At 37.4% G+C, this 20,841-nt stretch overlaps 1 protein-coding gene and 1 pseudogene across 1 annotated transcript in view; one reads left to right on the top strand and one right to left on the bottom strand.

The window, feature by feature from the left end:
* The window catches only part of FAM193A (family with sequence similarity 193 member A), a 251,271-nt gene that overhangs the window by 108,147 nt on the left and 122,283 nt on the right, over positions 1–20,841 (top strand). Inside the window, exon 2 of the mRNA XM_036763452.1 lies at positions 17,440–17,505. The gene's annotated coding sequence lies outside the window, so the exon portion shown is untranslated. The remainder of the gene's footprint in view (positions 1–17,439; positions 17,506–20,841) is intronic.
* The window catches only part of LOC118854893, a 30,470-nt pseudogene that overhangs the window by 8,177 nt on the left and 1,452 nt on the right, over positions 1–20,841 (bottom strand).

Below are 20,841 nucleotides of genomic sequence, written 5' to 3'. Positions count from 1 at the left end.
AATCTACATTCAGACTCCATAATTCTTTCTTTGGATGTGGATAGCATTTTCCATCATGAGCCTTTTGGAGTTGTCTTAGAACCTTGCATTGCTGAGAGGAGCCAAGTCTATCAAAGTTAGTCATTGTACAGTGTGGCTGTAAACTGTGTACAATGTTCGCCTGCTTCTGCTCCCCTCACTCAGCATCAGTTCATGTAAGTCTTTCCAAGTTAGCACAATAGTATTCCATTACATTCACGTACCACAGCTTGTTCAGCCATTTCCCAATTGATGGGTATCCCCTCAATTTCCAATTCTTAGCCAGCACAGAAAGAGCTGCTATAAATATTTTTGTCCATGTGTGTTCTTTTCCCATTTCTATGATCTCTTTGGGATACAGCCTTAGAAGTGGTATTGCAGGGTCAAAGGGTATGCACATTTTTATAGCCCTTTGGGCATTGTACCAAGTTCCAAAATGGTTGGATCAGTTCACAACTCCACCAACAATGCATTAGTGTTCCAATTTTCCCACATCTTCTGCTGGAGCCTTTTGTTCATGGAACAGCCAGGAGATCAGTGTCACTGGATCAAGTACATGTTGCAGAATAAGGTGTAAGGAAACTAGAAAGGTAGTAAGTAGTAGGCTAGGCTGAAGGGTTTTGAATGCTGAACAGAGAATTTTATTTTTGCTTATAGAGACAATAGAAAGCCACTGGATTTTATTGAGGAGGGGAGTGATATGGTCATCTATGGGAACTGATGCTCTCTCAAAGTGAAGTAGTATAGAGGGAGAAGAGAAGGTGAAAGGACCCAAGACAGAACCTTAAGGGACGCCTGTGGTTTAGATGGCATGATCTGAAAGAGAATTCAGCAAAGGACAGCATGAGTGGTCTGATGGGTAGGTGTTTCAAAAATCTAGAGAGAAGAGAATAGCAAGGAGAGAGAGTGATCAACAGTGTTTAAGCTTGAAAGAAAGATACATAATATTCTGTATAGTCTAGATAAATAATATCTATCACATTTCCTGGAAGCTCAACTAGTCTATTTACTTTATTAATCGAATTTCCTTTTTTTTTTAACAAAGAATAAGAAAACAGGCATTTATTACATGCCTACTATGTGCCAGACACTTTGCTAACTGCCTTACAGATATCTCCTTTAGTCCTCACAACAGCGTTTGGAGGTAGTGCTGTTATTGTCTCCTTTTTACAGGTGAGAAAACTGAGGCAAACAGTAATCAGGTCACTTGTCCAGGGGATCACACAGATAGTGTCTGATACCAGAGTTGGGCATAGGTCTTACTCCAGGCCCAGTGCTATGATGTTACTTCTTGATGAATCTTGTAGTTTTTTGTGACCATTCCTTTCCCATTATTAACAAGCTCTAGAATTTTACCAGGCATTAAAGTAAATGACAGTACTCCAACTTGGTATCTTGGTTTTCCTCTTACCTCTCTGATTACTCTTTCTCAGTTTCCTTACTGAATTTTCATTCAGTTTACGCCTACTAATAATTGACTTTCCCTAAGGCTAAGTCCTGAACCCTCCTTCTCCCTGTATACTATTTCACTTGGTCATCTTAACTTTTTTTCCTTACCTCCAGTCTCTAATCTCAAACTATTAGATGTTTTGAACTTGACATCTTGTAAAAATCTTAAATTCAACATGTCAAGAACCTGCTCCATTATCTTTTCTCCCAAGCCCTCCCTCCTTTTCTAACATCCTTGTTATTTTTTTCAGGGTACCCACTATTCTCCTTAGTCATCTAGGTGTCATCCTTGACTCCTCCCTTACTCAAACACCCCCTACACACCATATCCATTCTGTTGCCAAGTTTTGTGGACTCTACCTTTGTAACATCTCTCATGTATGATCCCTTATTTCATGACACTGCTGTCATCCTGGTGTCAGCCTTTATTACTTCTCATATGTATTATATATGGTCTCCTGGTTGGTCTCACTGCCACAAGTCTCTCCATTCCACTCCATTTTCTACTCAGCTCTCATATTAATCTTCCTAAAGTGAAGATCTGACTACATCCGCCCCAACCCCCATTTAATAAACTCCACTGGCTCTTTATCTTCTCCAGGATCAAATACAAAATCCTCTGGCATTCTATGCCCTTTATAACTTGAATCCTTCCTATTTTTCTCTAATACTTTTCTTTAACTTTACGCAGCACGACAAGGTGTGAGATCTAGGAACACTGGAGCTTGTTCTAACTTGCACAAGATGTTTCATCTCCCAACTCTATGCATTTTCACTTGCTCTCCTCCATGCCTGTAATTTCTCCCTCCTAATCTCTACCTTCTGATTTCCTTGGATTCCTTCAGCATTTAGCTCAAATCTTACTTTTTTTAGATTAATTAATTTTTCATTTTCTCTACTCATTACCGCAAGATTTTGAGTAACAAATTTTCTCCCCATTTCTCCCCTCCCCTCCGCCTACCCCCAAGATAGCATGCATTCCGATTAGCCCTTTCCCCAGTCTGCCCTCCCTTCTATCAACCCCCCCCCCCAAATCCCCTTCCCCCCTTACTGTCTTGTAGGGCAAGATAGATTTCTATATCCCATTGCTTGTATATCTTATTTCTAAATCCTACATTTTTAAAGAAGCCTTTCCTCCTCCCTACCCTCTACTCCCCATGCTAGTACCTTCCTTCTGAGCTTATCTCCAGTTTATCCTGTATATCTCTTGTTTGTACATAGCTGTTTTCATTCTGTGTCCACCAATAAACTCTGAGCTCTTTGAAAGCAGGGCCTGTCATGCCTTTCTTTGCATCCTCAGTGCTTAGTATAGTGCCTGGCACATAGTAGGTGCTTAATAAATGCTTAGTGACAGACTATATATGGCAGTTTTTAGGCTTCTCTTCTTTTTTTGGAAAATTGGGACAATATTTTCCCCCTCCCGCCTTGTAATACTTATCCAATTTCTCTTGATCTTTGAAAATTCATCATTCAGTACTCAGCAATCACACCTTCACCTTTCCTACTACAAACTAGTATGTAGCTCATCTGAGTTAGGTGACTTCTGTTCATCAGAGACTGCTAGGTGTCATCTTATTATTTGCCTTCTTTCTTTTGACTTAGTGGCCATTTCACAATCAGTGTTATCTAAGAGTAGAGTGAATTCCCTCAGGAGACAGCTGCTTTAGAGTAGAAGAGACCTTAGGTCATCCATCCAGTCTAATCTGTGCCATTTTTATAGAAGAAACCAAGATACCTTTGAAGTTAATATGTGTTGTTCCAGGTAACAAATATAGTAAGTGGCAGAGAGTACAGATTTGAAACTAGGTTTCTTAACTGCAGATAAAGCCTCTTTATATACTATACCTCGGAGGTAACGAAACAAGCACTATGACTAGCTCCTCTGACTCTGAATCTAGCAGTGTTTATGTTGTAATGCACCATGGCATACTACACTGTTAACAAGTTTCAGTAGCAGAGTCTCATTCTTTTTATAACAATCATTGACTTCTTATAGCTAGAACTTTAGTAATCACAGAAAAATAAAACTTCCTGATTTTCTTCCATGAAACTTGGAAAAGACCTGTAATTTCATCCCCATGTGTATGTCTTTCACCTATACAAATCATAGCCAAATTACAGTTTTTCATCCTTTGTGATTCTTGCTTATGATTTTCCATAAATCTTCTATGACTTATCTACCCAAAGCACTGAAGCATTCTTGTTCTTGAGTGTCTTAAGATTACCATTGTAACAAATAAGTAGAGTTAGGCAAAATAAATTGCCCATCTCTGAAAATGTCTTTTTCCATACCTCTAATCCATCACTTCTCTGTCAGGAAACTGGGAGGTGTCATTTGATGTCTTCTGAAGTTACAATCTGACACTGTATTGATCAGACTTTTGTAGTCTTAGTTCTGCTTATTTTGTTCTGCATCAGTTCACAACACTTTCAACAGGTTCAACTAAATTCATCACTTCCACTGCAATGATTATATTTCTATATTCCATTACATACATAATATTTCCATTTGTTGAGACATTCTTTCATTGATACGAATCCTCTTATAGGTCTTTACTACTACAGAATGATACACTAACATTCCAATAAGTAAGTGATGCCTTAATTGTCTAGTACTTTAATGTTCTTTGGAAGTTTCACAAACCACCCTGTTTACTCCCTTGATTAGTATTATGTCCTAGGAATTTAGTAACTTTAAAGGTAGTCTGTGCAGCATGGTTTAGTGAGAAGAGAACTCAGGAATGCCAGGTAATAGTCCTGGCTGTGCTTGTGACTAGCTATATGAACCCAGTTTGTTGTAACGAACATTTCTGTTAGCAATCCTGTTTTTGATTTGTATTATAAACTTGGAAAATTTATGATCCCCCCTGCATGTAGTAAGATCATATTTCATAATTAAAAGAAAGCTATTTTAAAAACACATTGAAAAGAAAATAGTGTTGATATTTTTGTGATCTCATAAGTTTGTAGATCTCAAGGTGTATCTAAGAGTCAAATTGTAACATTAACAATATGGCAATTTTTTTATAGTAGCTTTAAACACTTTTATACTTATACCCATCTAAGGTAATTATTTTGAATTTTAAAAGGCACTTTTATGATCCCAGGAACTTAACCTATTTTCAGCTATCTTTAATAAGTACCATCTGTATTTTGTTTATTATCCCCCTGAATAGGATATTCTAGGCATATATTTTCTGGAAAAATCAATTAACAGGTATTTATTTACAAGGTACTTATTAAGTACCAGGATTTATATAAGCTAAGTACAGAAATAGCCTTTCCTAAGCAGTGGAAGCAAGTGACAAAGTTATCTCAGCCATGTAAAAGACTGGCAGTTTGTCATATCTCTTGATAAAATGTTAGGTTTTGTCCCTGTTTTTATTAATTTTAGCTCTGCTGACACAGTTTAAAGTTTCCAAAATCCTGCTTTGGTGGGATTGCAACAGTGAGTGAAATCTGAACTCCAGAACTCTCTCCAAAGAATGATCTAGTTGTCTACAAGTACAAGTACAACTTGATTCCTGCAGTAGTTTAACCTTGAGGTATGAATGCTTGTTACTTTTAAAACTGGGGAGATGGAAGCTAGTATTAGATCTTGAACTCAGACCATTTTATGTGGTAATAAGGAAGATCTGGATTCAAGTTCTGACTTTGACACATACTAACTGTGTGACCCTGGGCAAGTTATTTAACCTATAAGTGCCCCAAGCAACTTTGACTGTAATTTGTACAACCGGTGCTGATCTTTATTGTATGAGGAGCTTCCCTCGTAGTTGAGTCCTCATTGCCAGTAAAGTTGCAGGTCTGGCAAAGAAGCAGTGCTTTGATTACATTAAAAAAAGTAACTTCTAGTGATCCGACCATATCCACAGTACGATATTCAGTCCTGGATACCACTTTTCAAAAAGAAGAAATTATTTAGTATTTCGTTTTCCCCCAGTTACATGTAAAAACAATTTTTAATATTCATTTTTAAAAGTTTGTATTCCAAATTCTTTCCCTTTCTTCTTCCCCAAACCCCCTCATTGAGAAGGCAAGCAGTTTGATACAGGTTATACATGTGTAGCTATGCAAAACATAATGCAACATGTTATGAATGAAAAGAGACCCAAAAAAAATCCTAAAGAAAAATAAAGTTTTAAAAGTATGCTTCGATCTGTATTCTGACACCATCAGTTCTTTCTCTGGGGATGGATAGTAATTTGCATCGTTAGTCTTTCAGAGTTGCCTTAGATCATTGTATTTCTGAGAATGGCTAAGTCATTCACAGCTGATCATCTTACAATATAGCTATTACTTTGTAAATAGTACATTTTCACTTTGTATCAGCTCATGTAAGTTTTCCCAGGTTTTTCTGAGAGCATCCTGCTTATTATGTCTTATAACACAATAGTATTCCAGCATAATCACGTACCACAATTTGTTCAACCATTCCCAAATTGATGGGCATCCCCTCAATTTCCAATTCTTTGCCCCCAGAAAAGAGCTAGTACAAATATTTTTGTACTTACAGGTCCTTTTCATTTTTGTTTTTTCTCTCTTTTGGGATGCAGCTCTAATAGAGGTATTGCTAGGTCAAAGGGGTATGTGTGTTTTTTTTAGCCTTTTGGGCATAGTTCAAATTTGCTTTACAGTCTACAGAATGGTAAATGAGTTCACATCTCCACCAATAGTGCATTGATGTCTCATTTTTCCCACATCCCCTCCAACATTTGTCATTTTCCTTTTCTGCTCTATTGGCCAATCTAATAAGTACTTATGAGGTAGTACCTTAGAATTGTTTTAATTTTAATTTCTCCAGTCAGTAGTGAGTTAGAGCATTTTGTTCATACGGCTGTAGATAGCTTTGATGACTTCATCTGAAAACTGTTCATATCTGTTGATCATTTATCAGTTGGGGAATGGCTATTATTTTTTAAAATTTGACTGAGTTCTCTGTGTTTGAGAAATGAGGCTTTTATCAGAGAAACTTGCTTCAAATTTTTTTTCACAATTATGCCCAAGGGTGTATAAAAATGTGCATATCCTTTAAACCTGCAATACCACTTCTGAGGCTATATCCCAAAGAGGTCATACAAATGGGAAAAGAACCCACATTTACAAAAATATTTATAGCAACTCTTTTTGTGCTGGCCAAGAACTGGAAATTGAGGGGGGATGCCCATCAATTGGGAAATGGCTGAACAAGTTCTGGTATGTGAATGTAATGGAATACTATTGTGCTAACCTGGAAAGACTTATATGAACTAATGCTGAGTGAGGGGAGCAGAAGCAGGTGAACATTGTACACAGTTACAGCCACATTGTACAATGACTAACTTTGATAGACTTGGCTCCTCTCAGCAATGCAAGGTTCTAAGACAACTCCAAAAGGCTCATGATAGAAAATGCTATCAACATCCAAAGAAAGAATTATGGAGTCTGAATGTAAATTGAAGCTTACTATTTGCTCTCTTTTTTGTTTGTTTCTTCTTTCTTGTGGTTCATTCCATTGGTTCTAATTCTTCTTTGCAACATGACTAATATGAAAATATGTTTAATGTAAATGTATATGTAGAGCCTATATCAGATTTCATGCTGTCTTGGGGAGGGGGGAGAGGAAGGGAGAAAGGGGGAGAAAATTTGGAACTCAAAAGCTTGTGGCACTGAATGTTATAAACTGAAAAATAAATTTTAAAAAAGTTGCAAAAAATTTTACAGTTATTATTGCTAACTGTGTTTCTTTCCATCACACACCCCCCATTTATTCTATTCTCTCTTTCCTTTTACCCTGTCCCTCCTCAAAAGTTTTTTGCTTCTGACTTACCCCTTCCCCCAGTGTGTTCTTTCTATCCCCACCCCCCACCCCCCACCCTTCTCTTATCCCCTTCCCCTCCTACTTTTCTCTAGGGTGAGATAGATTTCTATACCTGAGTGTGCATGTTTTCCCTCTTTGAGCCACTTCTGATGAGGGTAAGGTTCACCAGTACTCCTCACCTTCTCCCTCTTCCCCTCCACTGTAAAAGCTTTTTCTTTTTTCTTTTATGTGAGATAATTTACCCTATTCTAGCTTTCCCTTTCTCCCAGTACATTCCTCTCTCACCCTTTAATATTAATTAGATATTTCACATTGTCTTCTATTTTTTCATTCTTTTGGTTTTGTTTTAGCTTCCATTTGCTCCATTCCAACTTTTAAGGAATTATTTTATTCAGTGAGCTTTTGGACCTCCTTTTCCTTTTGGCCACTACTGCTTTTTAAGGAGTTTTTTCTTCAGTGAATTTTTGTACCTCTTTTTCCATTTGGCCAATTATGCTTTTCAAGGCATTCTTCTCCTCATTGGCTTTTTAGACCTCTTTTGCCATTTGGTCAAATTGTTTTTTAAGGTGTTATTTTCATCAATTTTTTTTGTGTCTCCTTTATCAACCTGTTGACTCTTTTTTCATGATTTTCTTGTATCACTCTCCTTTCTCTTCCCAATTTTTCTTCTGCTCTCTTGCCTGAGTTTCAGAATCCCTTTTGAGCTCTTCCATGGCCTGCAACCAATTCATATTTTTCTTGAAGGCTTTGGATATAGGACCTTTGACTTTGTTACCTTCTTCTGAGTGTATGTTTTGATTTTCCTTATCACCATAGTAACTTTCTGTGGTCAGAATTTTTTTTTCTTGTTTGTTCGTTTTCCCAGCCTATTTCTTGATTTTTAACTCTTTATTAAAGTAGAGCTCTGCTTCCAGGGTGGATTCATTGTCCCAAGCTTCAGGGGTTTTGTGTAGCTGTTTTCAGAGATAACTTCTAGGGACCTATAAGTTTTCAGTTTTTCCAAGATGGTATGTTCTAAGGAGAGGTGTGTTTTTACTATCATTGCAGCCCGTGCTCTGGTCTATGAGTGACCACAAACACTCTTTTCTGTCCTGGAACTGTCATGAGGGTCCTCAGTTCTAGCAGAGAGATCTCTGTGATCTCCTGAACAGTTGTTTGACCCGTTACTGTCTGTAGTTGGAGAGCATCAGAAGTAGCTGCTGCCGCTGCTGATTCTGTGACTCCCAAGGTCTGCTCCTGGTTTGCTAGGTCTGTTTTGGTGGGGCTCCACTCTCACCCCGGTGCAACAGACCTTTCCTTCTGACCTTTAAGTTGTCTTTCACTGGAAAATTATTTCACCCCATGCTTTTGTGGGTTCTGCTGCTCCAGGGATGATGTTATGGCATTATTTAAAAGTGTTTGGAGGGATTTTGGGGAGAGCTCTGGCAAGTCACTGCCCTTTCTCCACCATCTTGGCTGTACTGCCACCATCCCTCCCCCCCCACCCCCCACTTTTCAAGAAAAATATTGGCAAATTGGAGTACATCCAGCATGGTAGAATCCATTTCTTATGCAGAGTGCTTGAAGAGATAGAACGCAAAAGGGAATGGGGGAGAGGGCAAAAGGTATAGTAACTATCTCTAAATATCTGAAGAATTGTCATGTGAAGTTGGATTAGATTTATTTTATATGACTCCAATGAATAGAACAGTGGGCAAAAGCTACAGATTTTTGGTTTAGTATTAGGAAGTGATATCTAACAATCAGCAGTGTCAGACAGCAAAACAGTTTCTTGGTCTTTAAAGTTAGTTAACTAAATTAGTTAACAATATATTAAAAATAAATTTAGTGAAAGTTCAAATAAGAATGCATTGAGTGCAAAGTTAAACTCAGAGGCCTAAGATCTTTTCTAACTCTGGCATTTTATAATTCTGTTTTAATCTGAGTATGACTGTTGAGGAATTTATGGGTAAATACTTGGGTTTCAATGTGGAAGGACAGATGTAATGGGTTTCTGTAGTCTTCAGCTGAGGTATTGAAGTGAAAAGACTGGTGGACTTAGAGTCAGAGCTGCACTTGAGTCCAGTTATTTGTTATTGACTGAAGTTGGGCAAGTCATTTAAAATCTCTGAGCCCTAATTTTGGCTTTAATAGATTAGGGAATGGCAGTGGATTTTTAAGACTTGGGTTAAAATTCTTCATTGGAGACTTACTATCTCCATACCATGTGACCTTAGGCAAAACACTTAACATCCCTGGCTTCCAATTTCCTTGTCTGTAAAATTATGAGATTGGATTAGATGGTCTCTGAGGATATGGAGTTATGCAAAACGTATTCCCATGTTAGTCATGTTGTGAAAGAAAACAAACCAAAAAAAAAATCAAGAAAAATCAAGCTTAAAAAAAGTTTGATTTGATCTGCATAAGTCCTTTGGAATTGTCTTGGATTATGGTATTGCTGAGATTAGCTAAGTCATTCACAGCTGATCATCTTACAATATTGCTGTTACTTTGTACTCAGTACATTTCACTTCAAATCAGCTCATGTAAGTCCAAGCTTTTCTGAGAGCATCCTACTCATCATTTCTTACAGTACAATAGTAATCCATCACAATCATATAACACGATTTGTTCAACTATTCCCCAGTTGAAGGGCAATTCTTAATTCTTTGGCACTACTATAAATATTTTTGTACATTATAGGTCTTTTGCCTTTTCCTTTTTTGTTGTTTTTGGTTAATTTCTTTGGGACACAGGCCTAGTAGTGGTATTGCTGGGTCAAAGGGCATACACGATTTTATAGCCTTTTGGGCATGATTCCAAATTGCTTCCCAGAATAGTTGAATCAGTTTAGAACTTCAGCATAGGTGCTTTAGTGTCCCATTTTTCCCACGTCTTTTCCAACATATGTTATTTTCTCTTTCTGTCATATTAGCTAGTCTGATAGGTATGAGATGGTACCTCAGAGTTGTAATTTTCATTTCTCTAATCAGTTAGTGATTTAGAGCATTTTTCATATGACTATAGACAGCTTTGATTTCTTCATCTGAAAACTGCCTGTTATTATCCTTTGACCATTTATCAATTGGGAAATGACTTGTACTCTTATAAATTTGACTCAGATCTCTACACATTTGGGAAATGAGGCCTTTATCAGAGACACTTGCTCTAAGAATTATTTCACAGCTTTCTGTTTTCCTTCTAATCTTGGTTGCATTGGTTTTATTTGTCCAAAATGTTTTTAGTTTAATAACTGATGTAGTCTTAAATGGTGCCTAAGGCTCTTAAAAACTAAATGATTTTCTTATGGTCACATTATTATATCAGAAGTTGGGCTTGTGCACTCATCACCTTTAAATGATAGAACTTGGAATTCCAACATTGGTATTCTGATTCCAAAGTCAGTACTTAAAAAAATAAATCAACACTATACTGAGCTGTTGGAGGAGGCTTAGGGAGTATAATCAGTCTTTTCTAGTTTGATGTGCTCTGATTTTTATCATTTGAAATAGGATAAATACCATATTTCCCCATGTATAAGACGCACCTTAATTTTGGGGCCTGAAATTTGAAAAAAAAATGTATTGCATAAAGTTATTGAACTCAAGTTTTATTCATCATAAAATTCATACAATAATGCAATGAAGTTCAAGGACCTTCTGCTCATAGCTTTCAGGCATCTTTTGGGCAAGTCTGGTACGTGTACACACGCATGCTTACTCCATTCTGTTTCATGAACCTGAAGCACCAATTGTGTCCTCCTTTGAAATCAGTAACTTCTTTTCCATCAGCAGTTCTTCTTGCCTCATGCTGAACCACCTTTGTGGACACAGGAATTCCAATTGCCCTTTGCTCTTCAATCTGTACCTTCAATTCCCTCTCTAAATCAGGCCATTTTGCTGACTTGCCTCTCATGGCCTTCTTCTGCCATGGCATTTTCAGTAGGTTTCTTCTTCCTGTAGCCTGTCTCAGATTGTTTTCTCAATTGGAGGAGGACCAGGCTTACATGTTCAGCAGCAGATTTCCATTCACTTTTGCAGACTGGATCACTTTTAACTTGAATTCAGCACTGTACGAAAATATTTTCTGAGCCATTTCTGGGCAGAATGTGGCAAAATGTAACCTAATATACTGGTAACAAATACAAAATGACTGCAAAGACAACAAGCGCAAAAAAAGTGGGAAATGCAAGTAAAAAAAAAACTACAACCACTGTATAAGATGCACCCAGTTCTTAGACCCCAAATTTTTTTGAAAAAGAGTGTGTCTTATACATGGGGAAATACAGTAGCTGTCATATGTCTAAGGGCAAGAAGTTATACCTTAACATCCATTGTCTACTCTTCTTCTTGGTTGATCTGAGAAATATGGTGTCAATTTTTATTCACATTTTTCATTCTAGCAGTGGCTAAGTAGTACCCAGCTACTTATTCTCTCAAGAGCACAGATTTACTCATCTTAATTAACCCAGTGTTTCTTAAGACTCATTTCTCAGGGAGGGGGTCCTTTAGTATTTTTCTCTTCCATAATGTGTAAAATCCCTAGATAGTTTAGTGCGTGCTGTGTAAGTAATTAGTGAGGATTGTTGATTTTTTTCTTCATCACTTCTTTAAGGCAGAAACACCACAAATACTGTTTCCCAGCAAGTACTATAATAGTAGACCTTTGCATTACTAGTTCCCTCCTAAATATTAAAGCCCTGTTTCAGTAAAAGCAGTGTGATGTACTACATGGGGAAAAATTACTATGAAATATACACACTAGTAGAGTGAGTATATTAGTCTGTTTCTGTGTTTATATACCTTAAGGATATGGTACATACTTAATATTTTGTGCCCTAAATGCCAAATTTATTCTACCTGTGGAACTCTGTAAAATATTTTGCAGGCTGCTTAAAAACGACTAAACAAAATGAATTCAAGCATTAAATTAAAAAAAAATTGTATGCTATTTGCATCATGTTAAGATGAAGGTAGGATTGTATTTATCTCTAAATGTTTCGTACCCTTTAATTAGCCTCAGTATCGGGTTGCTATAAATTAGATAATTCCATCGGTGGCCTTGTCAAGAAAGAAATATTCGGGAAGAGAATAATCACTTATATAGTACTTCATATACCAGGGACTGTGCTAAGCATTTCACAAATATTATTTCATTTGATCCTCATAGTAATCCTTCAAGTTAGGTGCTGTTATTATATTCCCATTTTATAGTTGAGATAACAGGGACAAACAAATTTAGTAACTTGCCCAGGATCACACAGCTAGCAAGTGCCTGAGGTTAGATTTGAATTTCAGTCTTTCTGACTCCAGGCCTACTAATAGGCGCCTTCTCATTATACTGTCACATTATCAGCAGGTAACATAGTTTTAGGAAATGTATTTGTTATTAATATATTTCAGCATCTATATAACCAGAAATGAGAATGTCACAAACATAAATAATGTGTACAGTATGTACTACTTATACTGAAAAATTTGACTTTTTCTACATTAAATTAGGATACTTCAGCTTGTACTAGGTCATTGCAAAATTTCCCTAGCAATATTATTAATTCCACTTCTAAACAATCATATAGGGGCTGACCACCCTTTGGCAGTTTTGTTGTTAGTTAAATGAGGGACCCAAGCTCCCTCCTCTGGTTACAAATGAGTATACACACATAACATTTCAAGTTGTAGTAGCTGCTTTTTTATGTTAATCATTTACACATATATAAAGGTAATCGTATTTAAAAACCAAAAGCATTCATATTTGGAATATGAGATTCCTTTTTATAAATTTCAATGTAGAGAATATCAAGTTTGGTGCATAGTGTGTAAGAATAGAAATTATTATTTTGTTCATTTGATACTTGTATCAGTTGTTAGATATTAAACCAGTGATGTGGTTTTTGATACTGTTAAGAAAATTTTTCTGTGTAATTATTTCATATGGGTTGGAGTTTAAAAAAAAAATTTTATATTCTCTGTTTTACAACTATTCTACTTCTTTGATAATTTCCCATTTTCTAGACCATCTATGGTTCTAGAATAGTTTTAATTCCATTAATAAGACTAGTAAAAAGAGAAGAGAATATTAAAAGGACTAGGTTCAGTCAAGGCAAGTTAATACCTGTCTGACCCTGGGCAAGTCAACTTAAGCTTTGTGGGCTTCATTTTCTGCAATTGTAAAGGGAGGGTGTTTGACTAGATGATTTTTAAGCTCTCTAGATCTTTCAGCACTAAATGTGTGATCCTATGAAATGGCTTCTGAATTATTGTAGTTTGATACTATAGTTGTTTTAGATATTTGAATCAATCCTTTGTGTAAATCAGTTTTAATCATGTTTGGTTTATATACTATAATAATAATTGAAATAAATTGATTCCCAACAGTGTTAGATGTAAATGTTCCTCCATGAGATTTTTCTTTTGAAGACTTGCCCAGTGCTCAGCAAATATACTTGAAAATAAAACAATTTATATACTTAAGAATTTGATATTTATGTAAGATAATTTTTTCCATTTCCAAATAATTAAGTTGAAGATGGCGGCTGGTAAGCAGGGACTAGAGTGAGCTCCGTACCCAAGTCCCTCCAAAAACCTATAAAAAATGGCTCTGAACCAATTCTAGAACGGCAGAACCCACAGAACAGCAGAGGGAAGGAAGCAGGGCTCCAGCCCAGGACAGCCTGTATGGTCTCTGGGTGAGGTCTATTCCGCACAGAGCTGGGAGCTGGGAGCTGGGAACGGAATGGAGCAGAGCCCAGCCTGAATGGTGTGGACCATCCAGACCAGAAGCCGGGCGGAGGGGGCCCTAGCACCCTGAATATGTGAGCTGCGGCAGTTACCAGATCCCTCAACCCACAAACACCAAAGACTGTGAAGAAGATTAGTGGGAAAAGCTGCGGGAGTAGAAGGAATTCGAGGTTCGGCTTCCAGCCCCGGGGGCAGCGGAGGTGGGGCAGCTGTTGATACTTCCGGCTCCAGGCCCACCTGGTGGGAGGAATTAAGTGGCGGATCAGAGCAGGAGTGCAACAGCCTGCTGAAGATCTAAGCCCAGTCTGGACTGGGGGCTCTTGGGGAAGGAGTAGTGCGGGTCTGACAGAGCTGGCACCTCCCCCCCAAACATGGAACATAGAACTCGTTAGTCTACAATCAGTCATACCCCACTGAAAAACTCAAGGGTCAAGTTAGTTGGTTGGGAATATGGCCAGGCAGCGAAAACGCGCCCAGATTCAGTCTCAAACTTTGGATTCTTTCTTTGGTGACAAAGAAGACCAAAACATACAGCCTAAAGAAGACAACAAAGTCATAGAGCCTACAACCAAAGCCTCCAAGAAAAAAATGAACTGGCCCCAGGCCATAGAAGAACTCAAAAAGGATTTGGAAAAGCAAGTTAGAGAAGTAGAGGAAAAATTGGGAAGAGAAATGAGAAGGATGCGAGAAAACCATGAAAAACAAGTCAATGACTTGCTAAAGGAGACCCAAAAAAATGCTGAAAAATACACTGAAGAAAACAACACCTTAAAAAACAGACTAACTCAAATGGCAAAAGAGCTCCAAAAAGCCAATGAGGAGAAGAATGCCTTGAAAGGCAGAATTAGCCAAATGGAAAAGGAGGTCCAAAAGACCACTGAAGAAAATATTACTTTAAAAATTAGATTGGAGCAAGTGGAAGCTAGTGACTCTATGAGAAATCAGGATATTATAAAACAGAACCAAAGGAATGAAAAAATGGAAGACAATATGAAATATCTCCTTGGAAAAACCACTGACCTGGAAAATAGATCCAGGAGAGATAATTTAAAAATTATTGGACTACCTGAAAGCCATGATCAAAAAAAGAGCCTAGATACCATCTTTCAGGAAATTATCAAAGAGAACTGCCCTGATATTCTAGAGCTACAGGGCAAAATAGAAATTGAAAGAATCCATCGATCGCCTCCTCAAATAGATCCCAAAAAGAAATCTCCTAGGAATATTGTCGCCAAATTCCAGAGCTCCCAGATGAAGGAGAAAATATTGCAAGCAGCCAGAAAGAAACAATTTGAGTATTGTGGAAACCCAATCAGAATAATCCAAGATCTGGCAGCTTCTACATTAAGAGATCGAAGGGCTTGGAATGCGATATTCCGGAGGTCAATGGAGCTAGGATTAAAACCTAGAATCACCTACCCAGCAAAACTGAGTATCATGTACCAAGGCAAAATATGGATTTTCAATAAAATAGAGGACTTTCAAGCTTTCTCAGTGAAAAGACCAGAACTGAATAGAAAATTTGACTTTCAAACACAAGAATCAAGAGAAGCATGAAAAGGTAATCAAGAAACGGAAATTGCAAAGGACTTACTAAAGTTGAACTGTTTTGTTTACATTCCTACATGGAAAGATGAGGTGTATGATTCATGAGACCTCAGTATTAGGGTAGTTGAAGGGAATATGCATATATATATATATATATATATATATATATATATATATATATATATATATATATATATATATACATACATATATATATGTGTGTGTGTGTGTGTGTGTTTATGTATATATATATATAAGTGAATGTGTATGTATGTATATATCTATGTGTATATGTATGTATGTGTATGTATGTGTATATATATATGTGTGTTTATATATATGTAAAAGAGAGAGAGCAGACACAAGGTGAGTTGAAGATGAAGGGAAGATATCTAAAAGAAATAAAATGAAATTAAGGGATGAGAGAGCAACATACTGAGAGAGGGAGATAGGGAGAGATAGAATGGGGTGGATTATCTAGCATAAAGGTGGCAAGAGGAAGCAGTTCTGTGGGAGGAGGGGAGAGGGCAGGTGAGGGGGGAATGAGTGAACCTTGCTCTCATCAGATTTGGCCTGAGGAGGGAATACCATACATACTCAGTTGGGTATCTTACCCCACAGGAAAGAAGAGGGAGGAAGATAAAAAAAAATAAAAGGGGGGGGATGATGGAGGGGAGGGCAGATGGGGGTGGAGGTAATCAAAACAAACACTTTGGAAAGGGGACAGGGTCAAGGGAGAAAATTCAATAAAGCGGGATGGGTTGGGAAGGAGCAAAATGTAGTTAGCCTTTCACAACATGAGTATTGTGGAGGGGTTATACATAATGATACATGCGTGGCCTAGGTTGAAGTGCTCGACTTCTTAGGGAGGGTGGGTGGGAAGGGAAGAGGGGAGAGAATTTGTTTTAAAAACAGATGTTCAAAAACAAAAAAAAAGTTTTTGCATGCAACTAAAAAATAAGATACACAGGCAATGGGGTGTAGAAATTTATCTTGCCCTACAAGAAAGGAAGGGAAAAGGGGATGAGAGGGGAGGGGGGTGATAGAGGGGAGGGCTGACTGGGGAGCAGGGCAACCAGAATATAAGCCATCTTGGAGTGGGGGGGAGGGTAGAAATGGGGAGAAAATTTGTAATTCAAACTGTTGTGAAAATCAATGCTGAAAACCAAATATGTTAAATAAATAAATTTAAATTTAAAAAAAAGTGAAGTCATCATAATAAAAAAAAATAATTAAGTTGTTGAGTCTTTTATGTTTTTTGTTGAGTCTTTTAATAAATACATAGTCGTGTGTTATGCAAGATTTAAATGGGATTTTGAGTAGTATCAGTTTTACCTGTTTTCATCCCTTGCCTTACATTAAAAAAAAGAAGAAAATACTTCACTGTAGCGTCTCTCTCCACCCTCACTGCCCCCCCCCTTTTGTCTTTTGGGGAAAAAAACCACCCTTTAAGAAGGTGCATGGATAAGGGAATCTTCTGCTGATCATACTTTGGAGAATGTAAAGGAAAGGAAAGGATCAGATTTCCAGAAAAAAATAGCTCATCATGATGTACTAATACTGAACAGCCACTAATGCATAGTAGCAGCAACCTAGAGGCAGAACATCTGTTCCTTTAAGGAAGGGGAACATTTTATTTATTCCTGGCACTTACCTCTTGGGACTTGTTAAGAGCTACACCTGAGTGTTACAAATTAGAACCTCTGGGAAGAAAGTTTCTGTGATGTGGGGGTAGTGGACCATGGAAAGAAATTAGTTACATGCAACAGAAAAAGAAGAATAGTAGTAGGGGCATTTACTAAGAAAATAGTTTAAGCCTGATATTGGTTAGCAAGTGAAACATGGAAGGAATAGACACCTTTATTTCTTGCCATGTTCTTAATCATATGCTTTAATTTTTCCTAGGTTTCATTAAATGGTACCCAATTTGCTGATGGCCCTGTTGGTTCAGATTTCCCAGGTGTTTCTCAGGTATGAACAGTCTGATATGGGATTTTCTGATTCAGAAATTTCAGTGTGGGTGGGCAAAAAGTTGATCTTTGGAATATTTGGCTATTCCTTCATATATTTATTGTTATTCAGTCTGCAAACATTTAACAGCCTACTATGTGCAGAATATTATCCTTGCCAGGTGCAGAAGGAAAGAAAGAAATAGCACATACCTTGCCTTCAAACTATCGGGTGAAGTAAAAGATAAAGAAATAATTATACGAAATAGAATATAAATGCATAAAAGATGTGCAAACCCCGATGTGCAAGATCAGAGGAAGGAGCAATCCAGTAGATTTATTAACCTTCAGGAAGAGGTGTTATTGGGTCTCCATGTGAAAAGGGTAAGATTTCTTCATATAGAGCTGAGGAGGATAAGATATTCCAGGCATAGTAGCTACACATAAGAGGTAAGAAAGTAGAAGGTACTTGTATTCAATAAGTTGTCCAGTTTGACTGATCTACAAGAATGAGAAAGGGGTATATTTGAAAAATAATGCTACTGATTTAGGTTAGGGAAAGATTGTAGAGGATTCCGAATGCCAAAGTAAGGTGTAGAGAATGCTGATAATGGAAGTAAGATTACAAAGGTTTCAGTGAGTGTTTGGTAAGATAGTCAATAATTATTTATTAAGCTCCTACTATATTCCAGTAATTGCTCTGAGCTCTAGGGATACAAAGAAAGGCCAAAAAAAAAAAGTTCTGCTTTTAAGAAGCTCACAGTTTAATGGGGAAGACAGCATGTAAACAACTATGTACAAGCAAGAATTAGAGATAATCAACTGAAGGAAGGCACACTAGCATCAAGGGGAATTGGGAAAGACTTTTCGTAAAGGTGAAATCTTTACTGAGACTTAAAGGAAGCCAGGAGGGAGAGATGAGGAAGGAAAGAAAGGGCATAGGAGACAGCCACTGAAAATGACCAGAATCTGGAGGTGGAATATCTTATGTAAAAATTAGCAGGAAGGGGCACCTAGGTGGCACAGTGAGTAGAACATTGGTCCTGGAGTCAGGAGGACCTGAGTTCAAATGCAGCCTCAGACACTTGACACGCTTACTAGCTGTGTGACCTTGGGCAAGTCACTTAACCCCAATTGCACTGCCTTCCCTGCCAAAAAAAAAAATTTTTTTTTAATTAGGAAGACTGGGGTCCTTGCTTTGCAAAGTACTTGAGGTTGAGTATGGTATAGGAAGATTGGAAAGGTCAGAGTAGGACAGGGTAGGAATGCCAAGCACATGATTTTATATTTTATCCTGGAGCTGATCATAAAAATAATCAAACTTAATAAAACCTCAAAAAGGAGCTTCAGCACTTTAAATAAATGCGAAGGATAATGAACCAGTATTACTGAATGAATGAGAGAGAGAGAGAATCCTATGAACTCTCTAGAGATCATGGGACAGTAGCATGAGACTCCAGAATTAAGAGTGAAGTGAAATTGGGACAGAGCTCATAACTTTTAATGCAGAATTAAAAATCACAAAGTAGGAAAAATTAATACATGATGGAGAATTTCAAAAGAGATAGAAGCTAAGAGAAACCAACAGATTTAGAACACAAAAATACCAAAGTGTAGGGAAATGTGGCAGAAGAAAAGCAAAAGGCAACAATGTTAATATAATAGAACCTCTTGATAGACCAGAGCTGCTGACTTTAAAGGCTGAAGGCACAGAGATGAAAAGGAACACAGATCTCCCAGAAAAACATACAGATTAAAAAACCTGAAAGAAAAAATATAAATATCACCTCATGTCAATAATATCTAATGATGTATGAGGATCAAATGATAATTTTTTTTAAGCCTTTAGCCCAGTCCCTGATAGATGGTAGTGGTATAAATGCATATTCTTGTTCTCTTGACCAGAGTTCTTTCTTTTTAGACCATTGCTGTTAGTATAGAATTTTTTTCGTGGCTCTGTTCGCTCTGCATTAGTTCATAGCAGTTTCCCCAGGTTTCTCTGAAACTGTCTCTTTCATCACTTCTTATGCCACAGTAGGATTACATTACATCCATATAACATAATTTATATAGCCCTTCTTCAGTACGTCCGTACTGACACCTTAGTTTCCAGTTCTTTGCATTTCCAGTGAGAATTTCTATAAATATTTTTATGCATGTGGGTCTTTTTCACTTTTCTTTGATATCTTTGGGATAGAAAACTAGAAGTCGCATCTTTTTCCCCCCATTTCTACCCTCCCCCACCCCAAGATGGCATATGTTCTGATTGCCCCTTTCCCCAGTCTGCCCTCTCTTCTGTCACCCCATTCCCCCCCATCTCTTTTCCCCTTACTTTCTTGTGGGGCAAGATAGATTTCTCTACCCCGTTGCCTGTATATCTTATTTCCCAGTTGGATGTAAAAATGGCTCTTTTTTTTTGAGCATTTGTTTTTAAAACTTTGAGTTCCAAATTCTCTCCCTTCCCTGCCCACCCATCCTCCTTGAGAAGGCAAGCAATTCAACATAATCCACACATGTATCCTTATGCAAGACACTTCCATGGCAGCCATGTTGTGAAAGACTAATTATATTTCCCACTATCCTATCCTGTTCCCCTTTATTCAGTTTCCTCCCTTGACCCTGTCCCTTTTCAAAAGTGTTTGCTTTTGACTACCTCCTGCCCTCCCTTCTATTATCCCCCCTCTCTTATCCTCTTCTCCCGTATTTTTCTGTAGGGTAAGATACCCAATTGAGTGTGTATTTTCTCCTTAAGTCAAATCCGATGACAGCTAGATTCACTCATTCCCTTTCACCTGCCCCCTCTTCCCTTCCAATAGAACTGCTTTTTCTTGCCAATTTTATGTGAGATGATTTACCTCATTCTATCTCTCCCTTTCTCCTTCTCCTGGTGTATTCCTCTCTCACACTTTAATTTTATTATTATTATTTTTTTAGATATCATCCCTTCATATTCAGCTCACCCTGTGCCCTCTGTCCACATATATATATATATATATATATATATATATATATATATATATATATATATATATTCCCTTCAACTACCCTAATACTGAGAAAGGTCTCATGAATTACAAACATCATCTTTCCATGTAGGAATGTAAACAAAACAGTTCAACTTTAGTAAGTCCCTTATGATTTCTTTCTTGTTTATCTTTTCATGCTTCTCTTGATTCTTGTACTTGAAAGTCAGATTTCCTACTGAGCTTTGTTCTTTTCATTGAGAAAGCTTGAAAGTCCATTTTGTGCCCTGGAGTATTTTACTCAGTTTTGCTGGGTAGGTGATTCTTGGTTTTAATCCTAGCTCCTTTGGTCTCTGTAATATCGTGTTCTAAGCCCTTTGATCTATTAATGTAGA

Source organism: Trichosurus vulpecula, chromosome 6, assembly GCF_011100635.1.
Source record: "Trichosurus vulpecula isolate mTriVul1 chromosome 6, mTriVul1.pri, whole genome shotgun sequence".
NCBI classification, from domain to species: domain Eukaryota; kingdom Metazoa; phylum Chordata; class Mammalia; order Diprotodontia; family Phalangeridae; genus Trichosurus; species Trichosurus vulpecula.
The sequence above is the reverse complement of the archived record's forward strand: the minus strand, read 5'-3'. Positions and strand labels throughout refer to the sequence as shown.